Here is a 6,526-nt window from a genome sequence, read left to right on the forward strand (position 1 = left end):
TGGCATCACTTAATAAATTGCCACATTCGTTCCTCCATGCCATCATTCATCCGAAATTAACTGTCGCCATTGCAAGCGATTAAACGAAAATTCAGTTCCTCATCAGTTTTGATTTCCTATGGAAATATTTCCATCGAATATGTTCTGTTGATTACTGTTGATATTATTGGTAAAAACAATAACATTTGTCCTTCGAATAAGTTAAAGCGGGGCTTTTGAATCACAACGTAACCAATGGGAAATTAAAGCTTGCGGATGATGCTGGGATGTGCTCTAGTATCAGTTAGTATTAAAAACATAAAAGTTAAAAAAATTGAAATTATTGTATTTAAAATTTTTAGTTTAAGGGTACTAATAGTTTTTTCCAAAGCAGAAAACTAACTTCAAACTACCTGAAGATAAAATGTTTTTTTAAAATTTCAATTGTGATTCATGGTAGTGTGGCCAACTGTTATAGTTATGATAGGTACAACTCAAGGTGAAAAAGTTTTTTAAATTGAAAAGTAATGTTAAAAAATGAGAATTATTACATTAGAGCATACAGAATGAAAGTATAACCATTACATTGTGGGTAAAATAGAAGAAATAGATCTAAAGTAGAATTACAAACATGAAGGATGAGAGATAAACAAGAACGGTGCCAGCGTGGCGATCAGGCAAAGAATGATCATTGCCAATAAGTGCTACAATGGGCTCAGTGGGTAATTGGAATGTAGAGCTCTCTATCGACAAACAAAACATAAGCTTGATATGTCGCTCATCCTACCTGTGCTTATTTATAGCGCAGAAGAATGGATATTATCGTAGTATTATGAAGCTGCAGCGAGAGTTTTCAAGGCAAAAATTCTTCGTGAGATCTTAGCTCTTCTACAAATTGGCGTCAATTACAGTATTCGAATGAACAATGAGCTGTACAAGCTGTACATTGATATAATTAAACGAATTAAAATCTAGCGGCTCAGCTTGCTTAGTCATGTCGTGAAAATGGATGACGAAGCTTCAGTTAAATAGTTATTTTAAGCGGTAGTTGAGGAAGAAAGCTTAGAGTTAGACTATTTCTCTAGCGGAGTGATCAAATTGAGTGAGACAGGAGTGCTGCGTCACGGCGAAGCTCGGTAACGAGTTTTTATGGATATCCAAAAAAGTAAGCAAGTAAGTACATAGTATTTTCAGTATGGAAATACTGTATAGTATCTATTATGTAAATTGAACTGGTTGGCTGAGAGATAACCAATCTTCTTTACAATTTCTACAAAGAGTAAATAAATAAAAAAAACATTCTAAAACATGGAAAGATGAGTTTTCACTTAATGCAATTGCTTAAACTAAGTGTTGTCACAATTTTTGTTAATGATTTCCCATCAGCGCTGTTAATCTGTGTACCGAAAACAATGAAAACAATGAAGCATAAGCTTCAGTAACACGATATAATTACACACGAGTCTTATGAAGCCAAAATGGGACTTGAATAAAGGTAAAGGTAATGGTAAATGGGTTAGGCTAAGACCTTTATGCACTGCGCCCAGGTTGTATAACTTAGCTCCCTCGGACGGAGTTTTTTAAGGTCATTGTCATCTAGTTAGTGTACGCTTAAAATATTGTGTCTTCTGTTGTCTAGTGCATCACAGTTGGTAATCAGAACTTGAATATTTAATAGAGATTTCTTTTCATGCGAAGCGATGAAATTACAATTCTAAGAGATATCATTTATGGCTATTATCTTCTACGATGAGTAGTCTCCAGAATGTGTAAAACATCTAATGACAATGTAGAGTAAAACGAAAGCATTAAACGTTTTCTCTGATCCTATCCGGCATATAACAAAAATAATTATTGTATTTGATACCACTAGGAAGATTATCATATATACGTAATACCGACATCGCTCTAAGAAAGTTAACGTGAAGTTATCAATAAGAAGCTTCAGCGAGGATTAATAATTTGATTCGGTGTCATATTAGAGTCATGTGGTGTCACAACGGGTTAATTTAGCAAAAGTCTATCGGTTCACATACGAAGAAAATCGACAATACGAAGAAAAACATTTAATTTGAAGATGATTGATTAAAGTCATTAAAGGTATAAGCGTTACTTGAAAGCATGTTAAAGCGCAAATGAAACACCAAAAATAAAACTAAAATAAATTGTTTAACGTATCTACCCATTTTTCATCAAATTGTTTGATTTCTTTTTGATTAGCAATTTACACAAATTCCCTTACGCCATCTCTTGTGCCACTTAGCAGCATAATCTGATTAGATGGTTCGGTTTTCTTTAAGAATTTAAATAATTCCCAGCGTACATTTGCCTTGCCATTTAAACAAAAAAATATATTACGGCTAGCAGCTCCTTCGGTCTTCGGTCCTCGGTCTTCTCATCGTTGCAAAAATAAACCGTCTTAATGTGCTCATTTAAGTGGAATCACTTAATGGTTTTATACGCTTATCATTATCCATCGTTATTGTACTGCTGGCAATGTTTTTGTCGTTTTTACATTAACAACAAAAACAAAAAACAACAACAACAACAACAGCACCAAAACAACAACACTATTACTTACCCACAATGGGCAGCAACAGTAGCAGCAGCTACGCTTAATTTCATTTTCAACTACACTTTCCGCAGTGTTTTTGTGTTTTTTTTTGCATACCAAAAAAAAATCATTTTTTTAACGCATTGTCAACGCTGCCAAAAACAATAACAAAAACAAAGGAAAACCGTTTATCATACGGATGTGATTCGTTTGGTTTACTACAATTTTTTTCCAAAAAGAAATTTTTTTTTGCTCATTGTTTTAATAGCATATCCAATGGCAACAACAAAAACCACCACCCGAACAACAACAACAACTGTGGCCATTATAACCGAAGCAAAAGCAGGCGTTGCTGGCGCTAAACGCATAATTTCAACACAATTTCTGCAAGTAATGTCCTTTCGCCTTCGTACGCTTAATCTGCTGTTGCGGTTATTGTTTTAGTTGTTGACATCTCAGTGTGGGTATGCATTGCATTGGCTGTGCGTTGGAAGAATTTTATAGGTAAAAGAAGTATCGCGTCCCAAAACCCGGAAGTAATATGTCGTTGTGCTATCAGCAACAGACTTGACATTTAGTTGACAATTTACCTTCTCTTTTTTTTAAAAAAGTGTAAAATATTATTTTTTACATAACTGTAGGTAATGGTATTAGTTTACTCTCGTTCCTAAATAAATGATCTTGTAGTTGTCAATAGTGGCGTAATTCCAAGACAGTGGATAGCCTAAAGATTCAACAAGGAATCACTTTTGCCACTAGATATTACTTCGGGCTAAAAGCGCATTTGAGAAGCGAAGCCCTCTCTCAACAAACGAAAATCAAGCTCTGCAAGTCTCTTATCATGCAAAAGCTTGGACAATTACGAACAGTAATGAGCAGGATAAGGAGCATTCGAGAGAAAAATACTTTGGAAGATCTATGATTCAATACGCGTTGGCAACGAGTATCGAATTAGATGGAACGATAAGCTCTATGAGCTATACCGTGACAGTGTCAGAGTTAAGTGCATACAAATTTAGTGGTTAGTCATGTTTAATTTAAGAGAATTTAAGAGAATGTTCTGGCTAGAAAGGTATTTCATTTGATACCCGCTGGTAAAAAATGTGATAGAGGATGTGCGCATTTACGGTGGAAGGACCAGGTGACCAACGGCATGAAGGCTGGACGTGCGGGCTGAAGGAAGGTACTGGCCAAGGACAACTCACTTTAGTAGTGTTCAAATAAGTAAGTAAAAAAGTAAGTAATGGTATTAGTTATGCTGGTGGGAGAACTTGTTCTGAAGAATATATATTTCTGAAAAGAATATAATGCTGGTTCTTTGATCATTACATAATTGAGAATAATGGTTTATTTATACGATGTAATGGTTGACTTTTCGAAATTGGTATGACTAGCTATGTTATAAGTTCATAACCAAAAGAACATCGTAACGTCTGCTGGCAGATCGGCCATGATTGTGCAAAAAGTAAAGAACTAGAAAGCAAAACAACCACTTAGATGGGTACAGCAAGGAAAAGGTTATGATTACTGTCTTAAATTCCTGTATATATTGAAGCAATTGGACAATTTTTTTTAAACTAGATATATAGTATACATGTATATAAGTTTTTCGATCTTTGCATTAACATTCATATGAAAATTGTTGTTTTTAGGGAATAGTGGATAGATAGTATATTGCTTGGCAACATATTTATAAGTGCATTTGAAGTATCTGACAAATCTGGGACCGCTAGCACCATTTTAAATTATTGTTAAAGTCCTCCTATATGAAACAGTTAATTATAAGATAGAAGAAGCTACAATATGCAAGTTTAAGCTTTGTGTATGTTGATCCTTTTTTCGAGTCAGTGCAACTGGGTACTTTTACTCTTTGATAGCTGAGGGTTCTACAGGGTCTCACCCATCTCATTGACTAATTTATGTAGTGCCTATAAGTTAAAGAGATGACTTTTTACAGTATCAGCCATATGGTTAATATACTGATCAGTGAGAGTTACTTAGGTTAGATTAGGTCCTCCTTGCAGGTAGAGGAGATCCAATTTTATATCAACATTTATTTTGTTTTTTTGGACATCCAGAAGTTTATATTTTAATTCTTTCAGGATTTGAATTAATTTCTCATATTATTAAACAAGAATCTGGGAAAAAAAGAAACTTTTGGATCTTTAGGAATAATTTATGCTATATTAGCAATTGGATTATTAGGATTTATTATATGAGATCAACATATATTCACAGTAGGAATAGATGTGGATAGTAACTGCTGTTACTAGGGGACACTCTTAGGCCAATTGGCCTATCGTGTTACTGTATATAGAGGAAACTGAGGGTTTAAATACACCTAATACCTTTGGCGAAGCTTAGAATGCTGTTTAGAGGGAGGTCTTGTAATTGATCCAGATCCTCAAGATCCTAGTTAGTTAACCATAATAAATTAATAAATATACATATATATTATATATATATACATTTTGAGAACCTATTTTGAAGCTGTAAGGAAGAAAAAGTAATTGTTTCATATCTGATCAGTATTGTTTAGAGCAATGACACAACGTATGTTAGACATACGATAGACTTACGTTTTAAAAGATATTATAAAAGATTGTCGTAGAAGGCGTTTTAGTTTTTTTTTTAAATTTGCTACTTAAGAGGAACTTCCTTGATATAGATATATGTTAACTCTAATGTATATGCAATTAATACGAGTATACTCGTGTAGTTACTGTTATTCTGTATTCTCTCCACTTTTTCATTATACCTAATCGTATTTATAAAATAAATGAATAGGTTTCCCTTTAAGGGTTCGCAAGCTTTACGGTCCCCTTTATGCTGCACATTTTATGTTTTTTACACATCGATTGCTGTATTAACGTTTATTGTTCGAATAGGTATGTGGAGACAATTTTTCGTTGTTGTTCTTATGAAAACAACAATGACAATTCACATTGTTTGTACGCATACAACCGAAATGTCAAAAACATTGATGTATTTTACTAAGATTGATGATGCTGCTCTTACCGATACACAAATGATGATTGCTCATATTTTGCAAAATATTTTTCCTCCCATCTATAGATGGGTGGATAGAGAAGAAATGAATTTAATGTTGTATTATTAATTAAATACTTCAATATATTAATATAGATTTTTAATCTAGAAAAAATTATAAAAATGATTTGTTATGCTTACTATAAGAGCTTAAATAGTGAAAATCCATATTACTTAAATATAGAGAAATTATAATAAAATCCGTTACGTCTAATTATAGATTACATTGCAGTGGCTATAGGTATACAAGTCATGATATGATAAAACTAATTCTGTGTTTTGACTTATATATCTTTCAATATATCTATTTATTTTAAAGCTAAAAATTCTTATAGTCACTGCTGTCTTACTTAAACTTTGTTTATGATTTTTTTTGAATAATTAAAATTAATGTTTATGTATATATTTATAAATATATACTTGCCTTGACGTGGCACATATCTCATACTCTTGGCTACCTTGAAATTCATTTTGCCATCCTCATGTTATATAGTTTTGCTGTATAAAAAATTAACTTACTTGTCACTCAGATTGAGTTGCAATTCTTTTCAAACAATCTTTTTTAAGTTGAAACATGAAACAGCAAACTTTTTACATATCTAAAGTTATTTTATTGTCACTGACGACTATGTCAAAAACTATAACTAAGTCTGGAAAAACTTATAAAAGACTTAATACACTGTAAAAAAATTGAGCTCAACTCTAGAATAGTATGCATATAAAATTGAAAAACAAACTTTGATGAATATATTTTTAGAGTTCCTATAGTCTTTATTATAAGTGTTTTTGATAGGGTTTTAATAATAACTAAGAACTTTCATTTCTTGTTATAAATAAAGTTAAAATGGAAAGAGTAAAATTTATTTATTTATGATAAACAATATTTAGTTTGAAGTATTTTCAACAGTTAAAGTGGTGACCACTAAACTGAAATTGAAGGTATTC

The sequence above is a fragment of the Teleopsis dalmanni genome, chromosome 2 (genome assembly GCF_002237135.1).
Source record: "Teleopsis dalmanni isolate 2A chromosome 2, ASM223713v2, whole genome shotgun sequence".
NCBI lineage: Eukaryota > Metazoa > Arthropoda > Insecta > Diptera > Diopsidae > Teleopsis > Teleopsis dalmanni.